This window comes from Pinus tabuliformis, chromosome 9 (genome assembly GCF_031772625.1).
Source record: "Pinus tabuliformis cultivar Carrire ecotype Pingquan chromosome 9, CPIR1, whole genome shotgun sequence".
Lineage (NCBI taxonomy): Eukaryota > Viridiplantae > Streptophyta > Pinopsida > Pinales > Pinaceae > Pinus > Pinus tabuliformis.
The window spans coordinates 1,529,327,193-1,529,351,837 of record NC_142307.1 but is presented as its reverse complement, the minus strand read 5'-3'; positions in this window follow the sequence as shown (position 1 = coordinate 1,529,351,837).

Genomic DNA, 24,645 nt, shown 5'->3' with positions numbered 1-24,645 from the left:
AAACCTCCTTTGAGGTAGCTTGGAGGTTTAAAAAAAATAGAGAAAAAAACAAAGGAAAAGCAAGGGAGCCCTTACATCATCTTTGCTAACATGTTTTTGTAGGGTTCCAGTCACGGTCCAATGAGGATAGCAGGCAAGGGGATAACTTCAAAACTCCACTTTCTAATCATCTAATCTAGCTCTCTACATGTCCTCCATCATTTCATTGATTTCCCCAAGTTCTTCCATCACCAGATGACCTTTCTCACTCAATTTTGCCTCAGTCCTAAAGTGCTACAAGATTTTCCTAGATTTTCTACAAGATTGTGACTGGCATATGAAAATGGTTCAAATATTGTGTTTTTCATCTACAAACAAGAGGATGGGTCGACCATAACCTCCTCATCCATTCCCCACACCACTTGGTCTCTCCTCCACCTAAATTTCCACTTTTGTCCATCAAAAGTACTCCTTTTCACTGCTTCTTCCATCCCTTCCACCGCAGAAACGGCCTCTAGCCCTTGTTAACATAATGTTAATGAATTATCAATGTTTTTAGAGGCATTATTTGAAGGAAAATGTGATCATAGAAGAGTCTGTGTGACTGCTATAGGAAGACGCATAGTCCTGTAGTAGAAAGCACAAACCCTGCAGGACCATAGCCGAAGTACCAGATTGAATAACCAACCATCATGAAGGAATTGGGGATTCATTTTTTTAATCTTGAGTAACTACATGATCCTCTGCAAGCTACTACATGATCACTTTTCACCTTCAAACAACAGCATTTGATCCACCTCCTAAATAACCTGTATTGTTAAGCTTCAATCAGTCGGGGACATTTCAAAAAAAAATAAAAAAAATCAAAGAAAATAAAATGCATGAAGCGACAAACATAAGACGATGATGCCTCGAGAGACAAGCAAGCCAACCTTACCTCTATTCAAAAATAACATGCAGACATCAAGTGATCAACACACAATCAAAGACTACCAAGTAGGTACAAGTATGAAAGACTCCTAACTTCTTCCTTTAAGTGCATAGTAGTCTAAAAATGTTTTGAATGCATGAGGAATGAGGTTTTGTAGGTTGAAGGTGGCCAGCAGTCTCGACCACCCTCAAATAGTTAAGTGGGGTTATCTCTCTCTCTCATCATGTGTGGAGAAAACAACAAAAGTAAAAAAGTGATAATTATAAGGAGTGGGCCAACGATTCTATGGAGAACTTACAAAGGTGGTAGGTGGGGGCTAGCTAACACAGTGTGCTAAGCCCACCACCAAACCACAAAGGTAATGAAGAGCAGGCCCGAGCCTCATTCATACCAAACTTTTCATTCCAAAAATGGTAAAGAGGCCCACTTCCATCTTTAGGAGACAAACTAGCTACACTAGGGGTCTCATAAGCTTCCATATAGAAGCTACAAGGTCAAGGAATAACTGTTATATGATTTGGATTGAGTGCTACAGGATACAGAACAAGTGTTATAGGATCATGACTAGTTGTTATAGAATTATCCCGAGAGGTGGAAAATAGCTTGACCTTATACAAGTTTTCCTCTAAAATCCTAGAGCCATGAAGGATCCTCCAAGGAAAGGGTAAGTAACAATTTTTCCTCACCTAGCATGCACAAAATGTCCATGGAATTGTTCATATTTTATCCATAGAAGCATCCTATAGAAAACTCTTGAAAGTGGAAATAAATTCAAAGTTTGATTTTTCTTATAAGATAAGCATGACAGCAGGAGGATGCTTTTTTTCTTTTAATTACGCATGCAACTTTTCTTCCTCTATTCAACAAAACAGAACCATTCCTCTCATCTCTACTCTGAAACCCTAGGTTGCTCATAAATTGATAATTGATAGTAACTTCCCCTATAAAAACTTTGAAAAAGATATAGTAGGGATCATGGGAGGTGGTTTTAATATAAGATATCCCATAGACTCATCAAGGATCCACCAACACCCTCTTGTCAAGGACATCTTCACAAACCATGAGTGGATGGATTTCTTTGAGAAAATAAATGGGTTTGATGATGAAATTACACATGAATTTATGGTATCCCTCCAACCTCAAGGGGAAATGGTGCCACCACCATTGTGAGGGGGATTGTCATCCATCTTGTTATGCTCCTATACCAATAGGTGTCATATATCATGATTGACTTGATGAGCTATGTAACATGTTCATACCTTGTTGCAAAGGTTTTCCATATATTCAAAAAATCAAAAAATGTAAAGAGGGTATGCCATAAAAGAAAAATCAAAGGGCAAAAAGGAATGAAAAAGGTCAAAAAATGAAAGAAAATGAACCCCAACAAAAAGAAACGACCAGGAAACTGTGCAAGTCTAAATGCCACTACTTTTTTACTTTCTTATAATAAACAATTGTGTGCAGTTTGTCAACTATGCCACAATTCATGAATAATCAAACAGTTTAAGCTTGACTAGTTCATATTTTCAAATTCATGTTTTAGAAGTAGAGAATAAAATATGACCAAACTGTTTAATCTTGGCAGATAAGTAGATAGGTAGAGTGAATAAAAGGAGCTCAATAGTTTAATTTGAGCCCTTGGATGTAATAAGTGTAGATTTAGATAGATATCACATGTAAAAGAAAAGAAAGTGTGATAAGAGTTTTCCAGTTTAAGTGCACCCTAATAAAGAAGTAAAAATGCTAAGATAACGTAGGTAGGGTAAGTAGATGATGGTTACAGAATAGATGTGTGGTGAATGGTTATGTTTAATGCTTAAATCTTTTGCTTTCATCACTTGGACAAAGCACAACTCACATTGGAGACAAACACATCAAGGAGACAAAGTCAAATTAATTAACTTCCTTACTCCATTTTTCTCAAAAAATTCACTAATTTCCCCTAAGTGCCAAGGTATCTATCAAAGTTAGAGGGGCTCAGAGAATTTCTCTGACTTTTGGAGGGACCGAACCCTCGGCCCAATAATTTACAATACCTAAGTACTTAAGATCATTCATTAATCATCACACCCATTCATAAATCACTCATTCTCTTTATAAAGTTTTCCCTAAGTAAAATCCTATTTTACTTAGGGAAATTAAAATATTTTACATAAAGACCCTCATTATTCATTAAGCCTAAGTTTTAATATACACATGGAAATGTTATACACTTAGCGCTTTTGTCCATTCATTATCATATTAACTATTAACTTATTATTATATAAATCCCTTCTAAAAAATTAACCAAGTCGCGTATTATTGTAACTATATAAAACCCCAAATTTCTATATATCCCGCCCCTTTGGTTAAAATATAACCATAATACATCATTAAATGGGAATTAATTATTTAATCTGTAACTTATTAAGAACCCCCCCCCCGCCATATTAACAAAGGATTAATTAACCCCCACGGTTAATTAATAGCTTTCCTGTCCAATCCCGTCACTTCCAATATGATTAAAAAACTTTAATTACATCGAGCCCACCCTCATTAAACTCCCATCACCTCGCATCCCAGACAGTCGTTCGATCAAGCCTCCCAGATCCGACGACTATCGTGCATATTGCATGGCCCTTCGTGACCGAACATTAGCGTGCGATCGCGAAGCGGTTTTGTGAACAGTGCCCTTGTCACGCGTCATTCATCCTATGGTATCGCGCGGACAAGCCCAAACACCAAACCCCTCCATAAGCGGTGTGATAGGAACCACCTACCACCTCCACTAAACGACAAAATGTCTCGTCATTCAGTTGCTGCCAATTGTCATTCACCAGCCAATATCAACCATTTACCTGTTTAAACACGAAAACCCCAGTTTTTCTCGTTTTCACATGATTGTGCAGTAAAACCCTATGTAACCTAGCTATGCCACCTGAAGCCTCTGTTAACCGATTCGAGCATGGTTTACCTCCCAAAAATCATTCTGGACTCACTCCACAAACCCCTTAAGCTCAAATGAAACCTTTTCGACCTCCCCTGCAAACCAATGCTTTCTTGATGGTTCGTTTTGTTGTACAGATGATCAGAAAACCACAACCTTGGATAAACAATATTAATATTAGTCATAAGACCTATTTACTCCAAGAGTGTTACCAAATCTATTCAAACATAGATGGAAGATAAAACATACAGTAAAAAGACAAGCAAAGGAAACAGGAAATTAAACGATTCACTGTTGAAACAGATAGTAAAAACCTAAACTACACATTGAAGGTAAAAGGACATAGTAAAGAACAGTCAAAGTGTATCAAGGTTAAAGAGTATCAGATTGAAGACCAAGTCAAGTAAATCAGCTAGCATGAAGATAAACAGCAGGGAAGACAGTTACAAAGCAGAGCATACAAATTCATGTCAAAGTGAAGACAGATGAAAAAACAAAGCGGTAAAAGTAAAAAGTAAACAGTAAAAGTAAACATGAAGACATTAAGGGTTAAACAAATATGAAAACACTTTCACCAGCTACAATGAATTTTATCCAAAGTAAAAGTGAAAAACAGTCAAAAGAAGTTTAAGGTTAAAAGATGAAATTAGAGCAAAAATGGTACATTCTTCAGAAATTTCCTGTTTAAGTCATAGTTTTGCAGAAACTATTGTGGTCAATCCAAGAAGCATTTCAAGGAACTAGAGCATTTTTTTTTTCCAAAAAGGCTCATCTACAAAAACCTCTCTCACTTTTTACACAGGTATTACCAAGAGGGATGTAAGTACATGTCTTCACGACCTATTTTTCAGTTTGTGCAAAGTCCTGTTTTTGACATCTTTTTACAGAGAATATTGTGAATAGCTGGAGATTAATTTTGGGAAAATGAGAGAGGTTTATATCAAAAACATTCCTATCTACAAAAAACTCTTTCAATTTTTACATATATATGTCACGAATTGAGATATACAAGCGTATCACTGGACCCTAAGTTTGCAGAATTTTTGGGGTAGAATGCACAAAGGAAGGATGCAGTTAGTGACTGGGATGCCTCATCATCAACTAAGAGTTGCTACCAAATTCGAATTTCTCTTCTTTGTCACCATTAATCCATAGAAATAGTGCCAAATAGATTCATTAGTTTTGAATATCCTTTATTAAAGTTCTATTAATGTAAACAGTTGGAGATATTTGTGAAACTAATCTTGATATTTTTTCAAGATATTTCAGTTTAGAATTAGTATAAATACTTCTCCATTTGAAGTATTTTGTGTGGATTCTATAACATTTCTGTAACTCTATGCTATCAAGCTAAGAAAGCTTTTTTACTTAAGTTTGGATTTTGCTGGAAAAGGAATAAAATTTGAGTACATTTCATCAGATTCATGTGCAGTGTAATTGCAAATAAGTATTCTATCCTTGTGATTTACGTGTTTTCTACATGTTTCAATGTTTCATGCATCTCAATCTAAATGGTAAAATAGTCAAAGTGTATCAGAACTAGCTTTATTGCTCTCTGTTATCAACAGTATGCCATTTACATGTTTTGTTCTAAACTATTTTGGTAGAGGAATTCTTAATTGCTCCTCTATCCCCGTAGTTTTCTCTAATAAGTCCCTGGTATAGGATTCTTAATTGCCTTATGCTTGTTGACCTATCTTCCCCTCTTCTTTCTAATCCTAACTTAAGGATTCTTAATTTCCCTCTTGTTTTGAAAAGAAATATCATCCTTTCAAGCCCTGAATTTGTTTTTACTCTGTTATCCTACCTGTTGGACTCATACCTCAACAATTTGACTTAATCCAGTGAATTATCCTTGATTGACTCCATAGCCCAATGGCCTGAAGCCTAGTTTACCCATTTGTTTCAGAATTCCACCACTCTCAAACAAAACAACCTTGAACATTAATAACTAGCCTAATACCACACCAAAACAAAGCTAAATTATAAAGAGAGAGCCCTCTCTAAGTACAGATTGGCTAGATTCTGTACTTAAAAGATTGGTTTGTGGTTACCTCGGACCCCTTTCCCTCTTCTTACAACTTCTGGGAAAATCTGAGTGATAACACATATAAATGAAGAAATCATTAGAACGGTAACCACATTAGCCCTAGGAGTAAGGTAGGGCAAGGATAATAGAACAAAGGACATCACAACCAAAAATAACTTCCTCCTCTCTGAAGAGAAATCGATTGAAGAAAAAAATGGGGTTAAAAGGGAGAGTCTACCCTAGCCATGGGATGAAGTAGTCTGTCAAATTTTGAAATACATATCCTATGAGGAGAGGCTCAACATTGTTTATCCATACTATTTTATGCTAATTTATGAGCTAAGATTCCAAACATAATTGCCTATCCCAAGCAGACTAAGTGTTCCCCACTTCCTTCTTCAATCCATAGTGGAAATGAGCCAAAGGGTGAGAGAAGGGAAACATCAGTACATTGCTCATCATGGGATCATAAGGCTCATTGTCATGGATTCTCTGGAGTATTTCAAAAACCCTATGTCATGGACAAATTTTGTAGACATGGACATGGAAGCTTTCATTGAGACTCAAGCCCAAGCTTTACTAGAGCATGAAGAGACCACAAACATAGTTCTGTAGAAGAAGAGGCTGAAGAGGAGAAAGAGGAAGAAAAAGGAGAAGAGATTGAAGAAGAGAAGGAAGAGGAAAAACCAGAGACAAAAGTAGAAGCCTTTGGGGAACCTTCTAGGCCTCAAAAGAGGAGGAGGCAAGAACAACAAGCAAGCCTTTCAAATGGGAACATTGAACAAGAAGTGGCTGCCACCTTGGAAACCCTAAGTACACCATTCAAGGTCAAACAGAGGTATCCAAAGCAAGGTGATCTATATTTCAAAAGGAGGAGAAGTAGTAGACTTAAGAAAGGGAAGCCTCAACCATCACCATTAAGGGGTTAGATAGTCACCAAGAGAAATAATTGGAGAAGGATAAAAATAAAATTGAAGAGATGACCTCCCTCAAAGCTAAAGGAAAATATCCCCAAACCTTGCAAGGGAATCCAAATGATAGGGGAGCCAAGATGAGATAGTTGCAAGAGGAATATGTCATGCTACAAGAAAGCAAGGCAGTGCTACAGGAAGACAAAGAGATGCTACAAGAAAGTAAGGCAATGCTATAGGAAAGTGTTGAACAACCTTAGGAAGGAGGAGAAGGACCACAGGAGCTTCAAAAGAATGATCCCCAACCATATTGTGGGTCTTACTACAAATTTATGAGCAAGGGAAAATAACACCTACCAAGTTTGCAGCCCCAATTCTCCTGGAGATAGAAAAAGAAAGAGATTGAACTCTCCAGTGGATGCAGATTGCAAAGTCTAAGGGAGTTAAGGATGTGGGCCTAATGGAAGAGAAAATGAAAAATATGGGTGAAGAGATGGTTGATTTGAGACTAAGATAGGCAAGCAAGAGGGAAAAAATACAAATGGAGAACAAGAGATTGAAAAAATAGTTACAGGAGAAGGAGGTGCAACTTGCCACCATGGCAAGCTTGGCTATGGAGGTCACCCAATGTAGACATCCCCTAAAAACATATGCCATGTTCCTAAAAGAAAAAGGAATTTAGCTTCAAATCAATACTCTAGTACAATATGGTTGAGTAAATTTCCAATACTACAAACAATTCATTGAATTTTTTCATAGATCTAGTGTGGAGGACAAAGCTAGGATGGTAGAATTCTACATGCACAACCTCATATTGACTGACATGAACTTATGTGATCCAATTCTAGGTTGGCATATTTACAAATAATGGCATTAGCCACATAGCTAACTCATGAGGAAGTAATGGTTGAATAGAAAAATGGGAATATTCGGGGAAACTAATGAACCCCTTATGGATTAGAGTAGAATTGAGGGCCCCTCACCTTGTCATCAACAACCATAGGATCATCTCTAAAGACCCCAAATTGGCACCACTCTACATAGAAAAATAGGAGAAATCCATCATGCACTTTGAAGACATTTTCAGGCTGCTAGGGACCGAGGGCTTGTAGGCTTGTCAGAGGAGATGGCACTCATTACCACATAGCTTACAAATTAGAGAGTACCACTCTCTAGAGAGATTGAGGAATGCCTTGGAGAAGACACCCTTATACAAGAGGATAGTTAAAAGACTAAAGGCCAACTAGATTTGGCTTAAGTTAAACCCTCATTTTTTTCTAGGGCTACAAGAAAGTAGCAAGAGTGGGCAGAGATAGAGAAAAGTGTAGGATTCCACCATCATGAGGGCACTCCATCAGAGATAACTTGGTATGTTAGGGTTTCCACCCAAGTTATGCATGAATTGGAATTAAGTGGCTAATTTTATTAGAGGGTGGGAAACACCTTTAGCAAGGGGTGATGATGGGCCTCACTAATAGGTATATAACAAGGCCCATCTGACCATCCTTCAACATACATTTACCTCTCTCCTTGCATTTGATAACACCTTTTTTACTATAATGTGTTTATTAGGAATATTAAAGGATGTTTATCATATCTTGTGGCCTAACATGATTAATGTGCAGGAAAAGGGTGCATTTATTGTGCAGAAGTACATTGGAGGAAATTGGAGAAGATGTAGGAGGCTTTTCCCCTGCATTTACTCACCTACAACTTGACTTGCTCCCTATATTTACTCACCTACAGTTTGATGATATACTAACAGTTGATGCACTCAAAGATTTTGTGGACCTCAAAGAGTTGGATCCACATTTTTAGGGATTTTGGAGGGAAGAAACCCTCCTTCCAAGGAGACTACCCCGCAACTATTTTTGTATAAATAAAGAAGCCCAAGGGCTCAATGGGATTTGAAATTTTGGAGAAGAATAATCATTTCTAGGTCTAAGATATTTTACTTGTCATTTTTATTCCCATGTACTTAAGCACTTTTTGAGATCAATGAGAAGTATTTTGTTGCCTTAAATCTGAAGTGTTTTAGAGGGCTGAGTTCCCTAGGATTAGGGTCCAACCTAGGCACTCTAGTATCTCTCATTTGTACAATGTATTATGAATCTTCCTTTTATGTACATAGGATTAAATATTTCCTTTTTGCAAGTTTTGTTTATATGAAAAAGTTTCATGTGCATATTTACTAATCATACTTCTTGGGAAATGTGGTTGTGAGCCTTGTGTTGGTAAGCATAAAAAGCTAGGTTTAACTTTTCATGAAGTAGGAAGACCTTGAATAAAATTCAACTCATCCTTTCCTTTTAGTTTAATTTTTTGCAATTGATACTATAAGCATGCTCTAGATGTTTTGCAAGATTGAGTCATTTTTATGGTGTACGAGTCCTATTGTTCGATTGCAAGATACAACAACGTCATTTCCACTTTTCATCATACCATCATATCCTTCCTCAAGAACTTCTTCAAAAACATTGTTCACTAAGAGTTTATTTATGGTTTGTTAAAGGCCACAATGTCCATTTTTCCTTGTGCAAGAAGGTCCCCTGATGGGTAATATGCTTAGAAAGGACATCATATAGGCTCCCTCCACCTTCCATTACCCTTCCTCACCTTCAAAACACCTTTTAAGGCCTCATAATGCTCAGAGATTCAATCCTGTAATAAAACAAGGAAATCATGTAGCATCATGTAGCACCGTGTAGAATCTTTCCAAACTTGACCAGAATCATCCTTAAAGCTTGATTTTTTCCTCCTAGCCCTTCATAATTCCCCTTAGGCTTTGAAACCAAGATTGAGGAAGATTAGAGACCACTTAGGACTTGTCTCTTCACCACTGCAATTCATCTCTGCAATTAGGGTTAGTAAACAAGTTCATGAATTGAATGGTATAGTGATGATTTACATGATTACTTTATGAAGCACTCAATGAACCTTGTTACTAGGATATAATCTCTTTTGAATGTAGTGATTGAGAGTTTATTTCATGCTCTTTACTTTATGCAAGTTAGATTAGGTTTTCCTTCTCTGTTTTATGTTTCCTAAGCTAGGGTTTCCATTTCAAGCATTGTTATTTCTTATAAATAGACTAGGCTTTCCTTTGATGTAACATTTACATTATGCAAGTAGATTAACATTTACATTCTGCAAGTAGAGTAGCCTTTACATTTATGCAAGTAGAGTATCCTTTACATTTCTGCAAGTAGATTAGCATTTACATTTCTACAAGTATATTAGTATTTACATTTTTGCAAGTAGACTAGCATTTACATTCATACAAAGTAGAGTAGCATCTCCATTTCTACAAATAAATTAGCATTTACATTCCTTCAAGTAGATTAGAACTTCCTTTTATGCAATATCTTTTAATTCTTGCAAAATCTAGATTCAATTGGTAGAATGGTCTTTGTACACCTTGGTTTGGTTCATTGCCTCAAAGTAACTTGAGTAGAGCTTAGCTTACTGTACTACATACAACTATTGGGCATGGAATCACCCCAAGGCATGTTTTGGGTCTCAAAGCCCAAGTTTTAACCGAATCTTGTTGTAAAGCTCCGTGAATTGCAGGCGTGGGACGCAAAATTATGATAGAGTCATAGGGTTGTCCACCCTAGTTTTGTAATGTAATGTTGGCTAGATAGACCTACCCATGGTCTGCGAATCATGGGATTGTATAAAAAGAGCGAGGCTCTAAGTGTAAAGAAGAGATAGAAGGATAAGGAAGTCCAAGTGATTGAGTCGAAGTGTAAAGTGTGTCTTTGAGTCGTAGAGTAGGAGAAGGCTCTGCAGCTGAGTGCGCGGACCCCTGCAGCTGAGTGCACAGGGAAAGTCGAGTTTGTAACCATGGAAAGAATCAATAAAGAGAAGTTTGGTTATAATTCTATGTATCTGTTCTTGAGTTAATGTATGATTTATATAACTTGCAAATATACTATTTATTTATTGTGCTCACCTGTATGAATGTTTTATGTTGTTAAGTATAACTCAAAGCACTCAAGTAGGCAAAGACAATTAACTAACATTAGAATACAAGCAAGGTCTTGGGAAATAGTGCAAGCCACAGCACAACCCCTAAATAGGGCTGCGCGAAGGCAGTGTATCAGGTAACGAGGAACAGGAAGGTGCGTGAAACTACCTACGCGCAGGGAGAAACTACAGACTAATCAAAATCATCAGACATCTTCAGGGTGAGAAAACCTGGTTCTAGCACCCTCCCATACTACTTCAGGTGAGACCTTAACCCCCACTCTGCAGACTGTTTCCAAAAGGGCTAGTAGTACTGGGATTTTTTTGGCTAACTAACTCTGAATCTGGGTCAGGACCCAACAAGACAACAAATGGTTCCGTTACTGGGATCGGGATCTGCATAAAGATGTCTGATGTCATACCACTGGAATCTGATAAAGAAAGGAATTGAGGAGTGGTTGGACAAAAAGATTCACGAGTTCGCGGCACAAGAAAACAGGGATCCGTGATTATCAAAGGAAGAGTGGTTAGTTTGCTACTTGTATACGGAGATCCACGAAATCTTATTTGCATCCTTCCCCACTAAGTTGTATGAGTGGATCGTGAAGCTAGTAGATAGCCAAGGAAGGTGTAAACTCGACAAACCTATTTTGTGGACTCTAATGTTGGTGCGCAGACTGGAAGCATCAAAAGATAGGATTGTGCGTTGTCGATCACTGGCTGGATCGAATCATCGGAGGATTCATCACCGAATTCACGGTAGATACTTCTGTCAGCTATAGTGAGGCAAAACGATGCTTCCTCAAAGGACCACGAGGTAAGTACGTTAAATCTTTGAACACCTGGATTAAAATTCTATTGTGTGAAAAGCGAGTTATGCGAGTAGATTGATGTTTGAGGCTACGCGGAGTCGGAGGATCTATAGAAACAAAGGTATCACAGAACTAGAAACTAGCCCCTTGATTTCACCTCCACGCGGAGGCGAAGAAGAACTCACGAAGGTTTAACTAAGAAGTGCGATCAATATAATAAAGCAAAGAATTCTGTGCATACCAACCCCACCCACACCACCACCAGTTTCACCATCTTCACCCCTGACTTCACCCATACCACCTCCACCACCTCCATAAAGCAGTATGGCCAACGCAATAAATCTACCAGTGTTCAAGGGAGCAGGGAATGAAGATTTGGACCAATTTTAGTTCGTGGTAAAAGAAGTATGGGAAGCACAGGGTGTCATGGACGATAATATAAAGAAGGCAACGTTGGTCAGTGCTCTACAGGATCGCGCGCTGGCCTGGTACATTAAGCATTCCAATGACAATCCGAATGTGGGGATAGCGGATATCCAAGCTGCACTAAACAAGGAATTTATCATACCAAAATCAGAGGCACAATCGATCATTGTATTCAAGGAAATCACAATGCTACCAGGCGAAACCTCGTGGGAGCTAGATCAAATATTGAAGTGCACAATTTGTGAAGCGAACAAGACACTAATAGATGGGAAACATTGCGAATGGTTTGTAGCATCATTAACACCGCATTTACAAAACACGTTTTTGCAACAAAGGCTAACTACTCAAGCTGAAGCTTTGGAGGTCGCGATGAGATTGCACAAGACTCCGATACAAGATCCAAACCGAGGAGTCTAGCAGATTCATGTGCAGCTGAAAAAATTGTGCCTTGAGATGTAGAGTTTGAAACAAGACAAGACGGCTCAGCCAGAAGTGCGCGATGAGGTATGGTGCATAAAATGCAAGGGCCAAGGGCACAACAAGGACCACTGCATGGTGTTCGCAAATTACCTTGCGAGAGGAGGACCATTGCCATTAAGACTGGAAGCACAAGTAGGACCAAGCACGGTGCCTACATTGTTGTGCGCGATTTGTTAGATACGAGGGAAGCATGCTACAGATAACTGCCATCTATTACAAAAGTATACACAGAATTACCAACAGTTGTTCTGTAATTTCTGCAGATTGGTGGGACATGACGAGCGCACCTGTAGAAGTTATAAATTGACGATGGATCAGAATCCTACCTACAAAGTTCAGGTCGAAACACAGGCCCTTGATCAAAACACAGGAATGGCACGCACCAAATTTCAAGGGCGCAGGCGAGGCCATGGAGGAATGGGACCAGGAAGAGGTCGTGACCAACTGATATGTTACAATTGCGGAGGGCCAGGACATTATGCCCGTGACTGTACGAATCCAACGTGACCATTGTGCTTGTATTGTAAATTGTTCAATCATGAGACAGACGACTATCCAACACTGATAGCAAGGTTGTGTGATAAAGGAGCAATCCAACCTCCCCCGACTCAGAACCTGCAAATGATGAGATATGAGCCATGCGAGGAAGGACATAATGTAAATATCATGCTCCGAAGTGGTATTACGATAGGGGATGACAAGGGCAAGATCCCTAAGAAAGTACCTAGGTTCGCAAGGCTCTGACAAAGGAACCTGAATTTGATCTGGAGAAAGAGACATTCATGGAAGCTAAGAGGAGCTTCGCGGATGCCTCCACTTCAGGAAGTAAAGACAGAATAGAATCGGAAATGGACCCATCAATGCTCACTACATTCTTAGAGACATGCATGAAACTGCTGCGCAATAGCAAGGTTGTGAAAGGGCTGCAAGAACTCATAACCAGATGTGTTGGGACCGCACCAGGAGAACCGCGCGTAGTCCGGAAGCTCGGGAAGCACATGATGTGAACAGGAAGGGAGATGAGATTGACCGCGTAGATCAAGGAATATGAGATGGATCAAGTGATTCTGGATCTAGGATCGGACATGAACATCTTGCCAAAGCAGACATGGGAGTGCATGGGAAGGCCTACACTGCAATGGTCTCCTATCCAACTGCGAATGGAAAACCAGCAAAAGATCCTGCCTATGGAGAGATTGCAGGGAATCACAGTAGACATCGAAGGAGTGAGTGCGCTAGCATATTTGGAAGTGATAGAGATTGTTGATGACAGAAATCCCTACCCCGCGTTACTGGGAATAGATTGGGCCATTGACATGAATGGAGTGATAAATCTAAAGAATGCAAGATGATTTTTTAGAAAAATTCACTACGCGTAGTGGTACCTTTAGACCCTGCAGAAGGATCGCACTACACAGAACTAGTGTGTGACAATGACGCGATCTAGACTACATCTACAAGATAACCGTGTGGGAGCAAGATTGGGTAAATCCCACTACAGATGGTCGAATCTCGTGGGAGCGCGAAAGCTCCTGCACATCAAATTTTGATGAAGAGATAAAACGATGGTAGAACTGGTTACACGAGGTAACCACGCTCAACTGTAACATGATGATAAGGTCACTGCGCTGCGTAGCAACAGAGACAAGAGACCTACCTACGTATGACGGGTTAAGCGAGGTAGAGGAGTTCCTGAACAAATTTGAAAAAGAAGTGTTGGAACAACAGCGTTTCAACGCTCTGAAATGGGTACTGCACGCTACGCCTGCAAGGTGGTGGGGTATGCACCAGCAAAATTTTAAGGACTAGCATGAATGTAGAAGGATGATGTGCCTACGATTTTGGAAGCCTCAGATGCGGATAAAAGCCAAGGATGATAGAAAAAATGGCCCGCGAGCCCACCTTTCCAGATGGATGCAAGCATATGGTGCACAACCTACACGAAGGCACACCATTCGCACTATAGGAAACACAATTAGCAAGCAGGAGTGGGCAAGACAATGGCACGAACAACCCCTCCATTTGGGACCAGGAGGTATGATAAGACCAAGCGCGCAGAAGATTATCCATGTGGAAGCCTTTGACAAAGTGTTCGAAGTACTAAACAGGGTCCATAATGCGAAACAGACTGATTGGGACCTGTGTGTACCAGTGGTTCTATGGATGTATAGGACCACGTGCACGAACCTGACCGCGTAAGCATCGCCAAGGCTGGAATATGAGACGAACGTCGTAAGCCCTCTAGAACTTGAAAGCCTAATCCAACACTGGTAGGGACGACGGTTCACAGAACCTTGGAAGTAGAGATCCAATAGGGAAACCTTAGACTTCAAGAACTTGAATAAGAAAGGGTACAGTTAAGGAAGAAAAGTGCTCTGGTGGACGTGAAAGTCAAGAAGTTGGAGGACGGGATAAAGGAAGATTTTCTCGCCAAAAAAGCTAGGATGGTAAGGCAGGGTGCGTACGATCATGCTGAAAAGTTTGAGAACTATCACCATGAATTGATTAGTCTGATGCCTTAGCTTGGACCACATATTGCTAAGCATAGTGACCAGGGTAGCGCATTGCAAATGGTGAAGTGTGTGATGCCGACTATAATAATAAAAGGTGGGGATTCTCCAGGAACCATGATGGAGGACAGGATGGAACTTTACACGGGTGGTGCGGCCACCTTACTAGCCAAAGGAAATACAGTCTTAGGGCTCCAAGTAGTTGAAAGGAAGCGCGAGACTATAAACTACTCTGCCTAGAAGCTACACAAGGTTGGATCTGCGAGCAAGAAACAAAAAGTCACAAGGTCTGCGACTGCGCATGGGGGGTTGTGCTGCCACGTGGATTGGTTAGAAAGTGACCGTTGAAGTCACTATTCAGGATGGGATAGCTACAGAGATGCGAGCTAGGGAGAGTCGCGTGCTCCAAGTCCTTAGTGAGAAGAAAATAAATATGGAACAACTAAGCTTATAGTGCGACGAATTGGTGTCACAAAATCAACAGCTAGTACAGGTGATAGACGACGCTTTCCAAAGCATCCCAGAGCTGGCCATCCCAGCAAACATAGCAGTGGAGGCGCGGATCCACCGATTAGCAGCAGGGGTCTGCGAGGCGAGGGAAGAAATGACAAAGGTTCAGCTGGAACTGAACCTTCAGATCATTGAGCTGTGGTTAAAGGCACATCCATCCACTCCCATGGAACTCAGAGAACAGCGCGTTAGCGCTATCACAGTGGGGTTGGAGGAAATTGGAGGTGCAGTGCGAGACTGCAGCAGTATGTTGGAAGAATCACTTGAGGTCCTCTCAAATCTGTAGGAGGATCCCAACATTTAGCGCTTAGAGACAGAGATGCGAGAACTCCAACAGTAGTATTATAGTGTCCGAGTTCGAGAACAGTAGTATCGGGATTTGTTTGGCTAACTAACTCTGAACCTGGGTCAGGCCCCAACAAGCCAACAACAACATTTCCACCTCTTAAGTTTGTATGAACCTGAGGTTGATAAATTAAAGTTGGTAGCCCTGGGATTTGCAACATTCTTGTTGCAATACCAGAGCTCATCACAACTTTTCAATCATGTAAAACATGTGATAAAAATAGATATGATATAATTAGACTTAGTTGTTGAGGTCGATTTAGAAGATGTGTGATTTATGCTAAGTAATTATTTATTGGTGATTGATGGCACCATGCATTCACATACCTCAACTTAGATTTATTTTAGCTAAAATCTTGAGATGAATTCTTAGAAGCTTAGGATGCACTGTCTTCGACATTTGATTGGTTGGTGTTTGGTGTATGTAGATAAAGATGATGACCATTGCTTTTCAACAATAAGTTATCATTAAATTGTGTACGATTTTTTAGTACAACTGGTTTGTTTTGGTAATGGTTGGATATATGTTAGAGGTTGTAGCCTAAAGTCAAAGATGAAGGAAAGGAGTTGATTCTTCTAGAGTGGTTAGTTATAGTGATTGTACTTTTTTCTTTTAGATGACATGGGTTGTCGGGGGAGTCTTTTGGGTTGTAGTTATGTAACATTGTCTTTATTATCATGCTCATGTTGTATTAGTCATTTAATGAGTTAATAAGAAATGGGACTATGTAAATTAATAGCAAAGAGCTTAGTGGGGTTTTAGTATAATTAATGAGTAATAGGTAACAAAGGTAATGGAGGAATATATTAGATCACTAATTTCACATACACTATATAAGGACACTTTTAGAGTTGGATAGTCAATTTTTTCCTTATATCTTTGGTGGGATTGAGTGTGTAATAGTTCAATAATTTACGAGAAACTTTACGCCCTTCACTTATGAGAAGTAAAGGAAATGCTTTTCTCTACTTTCAACAATAACAAAGGAAATATTTGTATTGATATAATCATTTTTTTCCCATTTCATTCCTTTCACACTCAATGAAACTTCTTACCACATGTTAATATGTTTATAGGAGTGCGAAATGAATAAAATGTGAGGAATAATGAGGATATTCAGCTATGGATGGACTCTAATTATTTATCTATTTTAGTTCCTTTAGTTGAGAAATGGCACAATTTCACTTATGGACTCATACAAGTAGGTATTATTTTACAAGAGGAATGTTTTGATCAGTTGGTCTGAACTTGTAATGGATATGATGGTAACATTACAACCAAATCTACCTATGAGGCATTTTTATGTCAAAGGGATAACTATATTGGTCATTGGTGGGACAAATTTATTTAGAGAAGCAATGGATAACTAAAGATTTGGTTGTTTTTGTGGCTTGTTCTCAAAGGTAAAGATCTAACTTGGGAACTTTTAAAAGGAGGGGTTGGCAAGGTCCTGGCTTTTGTGTTTTATGCAGAATGAATGAAGAATTGAACAACCATATTTTTATTTCTTGTTCAGTTACAGTGGAAATTTGGCAGCTTGTTATTAGTTTTTTTCAATTGAAATCAGATTGGTTTGGTTTATCTTTAGAAGCTTGTTTGTGGAACTAGGTTAAAAACAATTATTATTCCAGATTCCATTACTTGTTGGCCTATGTTTTATGGGGGATATGGGATCATCGGAATAAGGTTCTTTTTTAAAACTCTCAAATTAATCCCTTTATGACCACCTTCAACATTAGGAATACTTTTTAATGAACATGTTCCTAATGTTGGCATTATGATTTGTCCTTGATGTCAACCTCATCACAGTTTGTATGTCTCCATGGATTGTTTGTTCATGATGGTGTGCCTACATTATGGTTAATAGTTATAGTGCAGTAGTGAAGTTTCAAGTACATTATTGAGGTTTGAGTACAAGAAGTGAGAAGGCTTGCAGGGTAGTACAAAGTCTTGAACAGGTGTTGAAGAGCATGAAGAAGATGCTTTGAAATTTATAGATTGAGCAGAGGAGGAGTTTCCCTACATTAAGCCTGAGTCACATAGAGGAAGGCTCAACAGGGCGGCTAGAAGCCTTCAACTGCATGGAAGACTAGTTAACAATGTGACTACAATCGAAATATCTATGATTTTTGCATGCAACCATGCATGTAGATGGTAAAAATAAAAAACAAAGAGAAAAACCAAGGTTTTTCCCATAGAATTCATGCACGCAGATGGAATTGACATGGTCCACAATTACCTTAGTTTTTGTGCCTGTGGTATTTGGAGATCATTAGTTTTTTCCTATGGTATCTAGAGGTTATATAACTATAAAAGGAGATCAAAATAAAGCACTTGGAGTGTGCCTTTCTCTTGAGTTTCATGTGTTCTTAGTCTGCATAGGTCTACATAAGGGCATAAGAAGGATCAAACAAAATCTGAGTCTTAGTATGGTAAGCAAGGGGTAAGAACTATGGAGCATTAATTGAATTCACTTTTTGGAGAAGCTGAGACATTCTCATTCACATCAATTTTCTTTGAAAGCATACACAGATAGATTTATGTTTGGTGTATTGATCCCTTTGAATGAGCACACTAGATCTAGAGTTTTAATTGCATTCTTAGATGAATTTATTTGACACATTTATGATTTAGTAGTTGCATCACTTTTCTAGTGAAAGAGTAATGAGAAGAACCTCTCATATACTATAACTTACTCCTCACGATTAAATATTTTTCACAGTACATTGGGCAAAGAAATATTTGTTTATGGATCATGGTTGTTATATATATATATATATATATATATATATATATATATATATATATATATATATATATATATATATATATATATATATATATATATATATGCACAAGATTATGATTTTGTAGAGAACATAACACTATATGCCTCGTTGACCTTTTCTTGGCAAGGACCTACATATACAAACAAATTAAAATCATTTTGTTCTCTATTACTCTAGACGTTGTAGGACCAGCAAGGATCCTTTTGAAAACTATTAGGTGAATAGATTGTCATTGTTTATGTAGAGAAGGTTTGTCTTTATGTCTTGTAGGGGTTGATGTCCACCATTTTTGATGAGTTATTTTATGTGATCATTGAATGTTCCGGGATAGAAATACAATTTTGGAATGCTTGAAAAGTGAAGCATTTTGCACAGATCTGAATCAGAGGGAGGTTTATGCAGTAATTATTTTAATGTGAAATGGTTGAAGGAAATATTATAGCCTCCCCTTGACTTAAAAGGATTTTATTGACCATGAACAAAATGATTGTCTTGGTCATTTGTATAGGTTGCATATTTTGTTACCTTGATTCTATATGCAATTTTTGTTCGACTTGTTTGATTAAGGAATAATAGTTCAGGGTATGCAGGGATTTGATGATAGAGATCTTGGTATTAGAGAAGCTTTCTTATATTGACTTGATTTGCATGTCTTGATATATATTATGCTCATAAGTCTCTAAAGTCATCCTACAGTAGCCATTAAAGAAACGAGTTTTGTTTGATGTTATGTTGTTTATATTTGCAAATAATCTTGTCATATCTCTCTTGTTTATGATATCAATGACTATGACTATATGTGAAAGACAATTATAGCAAATATTTTTTATTGGAATCCTGATGGCTATCATAAATCGTTGCAAGGAAACTATCTTGGCTTGATATCCATTTGTTGTAGCTACATAATCACTTTTGCAAAACAATGAAGCTTGCTTGATTCCATATACAAAATAGTGAAAGATTTGGTTGACTTGTTTTCTTTTATTGCAAAAGGAATATCAACATCTTGATGACAAGGACTATTTTCTGTTTGAAAGTGGTTTGGCTTGATTATGCAGTTTACAGAGGTATAGTGATTTCAGAAATCATATGCAGTACTAATTGTGACAGTTCAACAAAGGTGGTTGTTAAAAGTAGGATGTAAAGATCCCATGGAGTTGTTCTAAACACAATTGTTTCAAATCCTACATTACTTGAAAGAACATGTAGTACTAATTGTGACATGCAACAAAGGTGGTTGTTGAATGCAGGTTGTCAAGATCCCATGGAGTTGTTCTAAAGACACTTGTTTCATATCTTGCATTTCCTCAATAGTTGAAACCTTTGCATTGAAATTAGGGGTTAGCGATCTCAATATCTTTTCGACAACCACAACATCTTCAATATTATCGTTGAGACTCTTCATTGTGTTAACAATTCCGTCTACTCTATGGAAAAAGTTTTCAATGTTGTCATCATCATGCATTCTAAGAGACTCATAGTGAATTCTATATGAGTGAAGTTTGGCACTTTTTACCTTAGTGTCACCTTCACAACTTTGGACAAGCTTATCCCATATTGCTTTTGCGGTGTTCCGCTGCATGATTTTCACGAATTTAGATTCTATTAATACTCCAAAGATAACTTTTACTACCTTCAAATTGTTCTATTACTGCTTCATTTGTGGGAATGAAGGCTAGATATTAATATCCACTTTCAACAGTTGCCCATACATCAACCCCTAAATACTGCAAATAATATCTCATTTTGATCTTCCAAAACATGAAGTTAGTTCCATTAAACAAAGGTGGCTTGGTAGAGAAAATTCCATCATGACTGCTCATCGTGTCTGATCTTCCTTCAAGTGATGAAGCTGCTAGTGAGGGACCTACTCTGATACCAATTGTTAGAAACACTAATGGGGGGTGAATCAATATTTCTAACACCTAATCAGATTTCAGCCAAGCGTAAATTAGATAGAGTGGTTATTAATATGGACATTTATTCGAGAAAATTCTTTGATCGAGCTTGTGCCAATGGAAACTATTAAGGTTGTATGGTAATTGATATCAACCCTTAGTATAGTATGCAAATGAAGTTATGAATTGGGCCTGGTACTATTGCTAAGGCCAATTTATTGGCTTGTTGGGCCCTTCTTAAGATTGTTGCTCATGAGAACTTTTTCAATTTTTTCGCCTTCGGGTATTCCAAAAACAATATTGACTGGATTAATAGGAAGGATATTACACGTGGACTTCATCTTGAATGTTAGCAGAGGAAGATAAGGGCATCACAAGAACAATATGATGATTTACAAGTTAGACATATCTACAAAGATTCTAACAATGTTGTTGATATGCTATCAAAAGAAGCAATGCTTTTGGACACTCGTGAATGTCATCTAACTTATTATTATATGAGTATATATAGATAAGCATTATTTTTTCCATGTTTTAAGAAGTGCACCTAAAAGGTCACCATTAAATTTTGTTTTAAAGATAGCTAAATAGTATAATGACTAATTCTATCTTGAAAAATACATGTATACTATTATTAGAAATTAAAAAATAAATAAAATTATATATATATAAAATTTGATAAGACTTCATTTTCATTATATCCATAGTCATTACCAATTAAACTATCCAAAACAAACAAACAAAAAATTTATATCCTTTAATTTAATAATAACACAAATATTATTTTACTTAAAAAAATCAAAAGTTAAAAATAAATATTAACACTTCCGTACTATCCTCTATCTCATCCTTGCCCTTGGTCTATACAGGATGACTTACTCTTAATCTCACAACTTTATTTGATGCACACTTCCATATTTACATTATTATCTCCTTTCTCATCCTTGCCCTTGGTCTATACAGGATGACTTACTCTTAATCTCACAACTTTATTTGATGCACACTTCCATATTTACATTATTATCTCCTTTGAAGTTACTTCCATATTTACATTATTATCTCCTTTGAAGTTACTTCTGATGATATGCACATTAATTAAAAGAATTACCATAAACACCAAATGATATGGATTTTTTTGGTCTTGCAAAAGAAGTTAGAGTGAAACATATGCACCGGAAATCTAGGCATAAAGAAAAAAGTAATTGATTACACCATTGTGTTCAACTTGGAATTTCAAAGCGTATAGATGTCCAGTCAATCATTTTAAAAGGTATAGCATTAGGTGTTTATAGGAGGCACTTTTAGGTTAGGTTAACGTCTATAAAAATATAGATATAGACTTAACTTTTGGAAGTATGTCATTATATTAGCCCAAAGGCTTTCATTTTGCGTGTGTATCCAAGAAAAGAGTTGTAAAGGTTGAAAGAAAACAATGTTTGATATTCAAGAAAATGATGGTGATAGTGATATATCACTCTCATATAATATTAATATATTAAAAATATAAATATAAAGTATTTGGGTTTTAAAAAATGTAAATATAAAATATTTATATATTACTATAAAATATTTAGGTTAATAAAATATAAATAATATAGTTATTTTTTGTTTTTTGGTTTTTTAATTAAAATATAAATAATATAGTTATTTTTTGTTTTTTGGTTTTTTAATTAAAATGTGAATTAATTATCATAAATATGATTTAACCAATAACAACAAAAAATTTCAATTTCACAAAGAATTGAACCATCATATTTCTACTACAAAAGCCAAAAGTTAAAATAGCTAGACAAACTTTTTAGGTCGAAATAGCTAGACAAACTTATATGAATAGGATGAAGTTAAAAAATGTTTGTTATATTATAATGTAAAAAAAATTATGATGGTATAATAAATTATTGTGTATAAATTAATGATAGATAGTTCAATATAAGAGAGTACGAAGGAAATGTGTAATTCTTTTTATAGTTAATATGAAGTTGTTAAGTAATATTTTAAAAAGTATTAATAACAAGTTAATGTTAAGCATATAAATATTTCAATGTCTACTTTTAATAAAGTAATTTATGCATCTTTAAATATACTTGTGCAAGAATATAAACTAAATATCTAGTAAATGTAAGATAAGCATCAAAAAACTTATTTCATGATACATCTCGGATTGTCAGGAATAGAATAAAATCATAAAAGATAATTAAATTATAATTTTATTTTAAATTATTATTAATATTTTTTGAGGGGGCAGCTCAATTGGTTTAAATCTAGACGATTGTGACTTGGTCTATCAATCGGTTTAAGACCCAGAGGTTTTTGGGTTCCTTTGGAATACATAAAAAATTGTTGTTGTTGTTGTTGTTATTGTTTATATTAAAAAAAAAAGTATATGAGCTAAACATATATACATTTAAACAAACATGTAACAAAGTTATTGACCATGTAGATTCATCTAGCATGTAGAATCTTAATTTGTAAATAGGCTTTGTTACAATATCATGGGTCAATACCATGGTTTAATAAAGAGGGATATAACTATTTTTGAGATAAATCTCAATTTTTGATGTGTGATTATTATTAAGAATATTCAAAAATATTATGTGGAGGTTAAAATTTACTATCCATATAATAAATATTCATAATTAAATTAATATTTTGAAACCTTTATTCCAAAATAGACACACCTTTTAACTTAATGTAAAACAATTATATATATATATATATATATATATATATATATAGAGAGAGAGAGAGAGAGAGAGAGAGATTTATTTATTTATTTTGATTGGTACTTTTTAAGAGATATATTTTTAAATGGAATTTGAGTAGTATTTAAAAATAAATAATAATGAAATTTTTTATGGTATATAAAATATTGATTGGTATTTTTTAAGAGATATGTTCTTAACATGGAATTTGTGACATCCAGATGCAAGCGATAACCATGGCATTAATGGTGATTAGATGGACGGGCAGCGGGAGGACTGGCCACATGGTCGCCCGCGTCCCCTCCCAAGCCAGAATGAAGGGAATTCATGGCGCCATTAATTGGGTGCTCCAGTCGAGAATTCTCCATCAAGCTCAAGGCAATGGCCTCCACAGACCATAACGCAGCCTTTCCTCCTCTGCTCCACAGCTTTTTCCCTCCTCAAGCAGCGGAGCCTTGCTCTCGCACCATCACTGGAAGCCGCTGTTGGTTGCTCAGCTACGTGGACGTGGGAAATGGGTATCATTTCTCCCAAACCATGCACTGTAATCTGATTCTAGCTCAGAATTCCTCCACTCGCTCTCTGCACAACCATTCCTCCAATCTCCCCACTCATAGCTCTGCGACGAATTTTGTCATGGCTCGTATTCGCCACTGCATGCGTAGCAGAAGAGGGGGCAGTCGTGGCGGAGGCATCTATCCTCCTGCTACACCCAGCCCTGAATCTACCTCCCCCTCCTCTTCTCCTGACATTTCAAATCCATACAACACCTTCTCTGGCCGGTATCCAGATACCCGCAGCGGCAGAGGACGGGCTCAGCTCCAAGGTGCCTGCAGGAGGGACACAACTGTTCATACGGCCAATTTTCCCCCTCACCCCGCTCCTCACATGACTCAATTTCAATTCCATAGCACTCTTCACAGGCCTATTATCACTGCCACAGTCACCATCACCTTCTCTGAGGAAAATGACCCACAGGAAGCTCTGCCAGAGAACAATGGTGAGCAGCAGAGGGCCGCTCAAAGGAATAGGAGTGCTCAAGACCCAGGCAAGCAGCAGTTGGTCGAGGATTTTCCCACCTCGCATGGAAAGAAGCTGGTTGGCAGTCAGCAGGTTGTTGAAGGCAGAGCTGGAGACACGAAGGCACCCGGTGGCAAAGAAGGAGAAATGTCTGGCCTGCATGCAGTCGAAGGCAACTCTGCTAGCACTTAACCAGCTCATGGAATTCAGCGTGGCACGTCAACAGAGGAGGAGGAGTGGTACAAGTACGCGTGTCTTATCGAGGAAGAGCCTGCCCCAGACGACCTCCAGGAAGTCCATCACGATTGACACTTGGTAGCCAGGTGTCGCCCTTCTACCAGCTGGCATTTCCTTATGATGATTGGATGATTTCTGTTATGTCATGTTTTGTAAAAACTTTCCTCCTA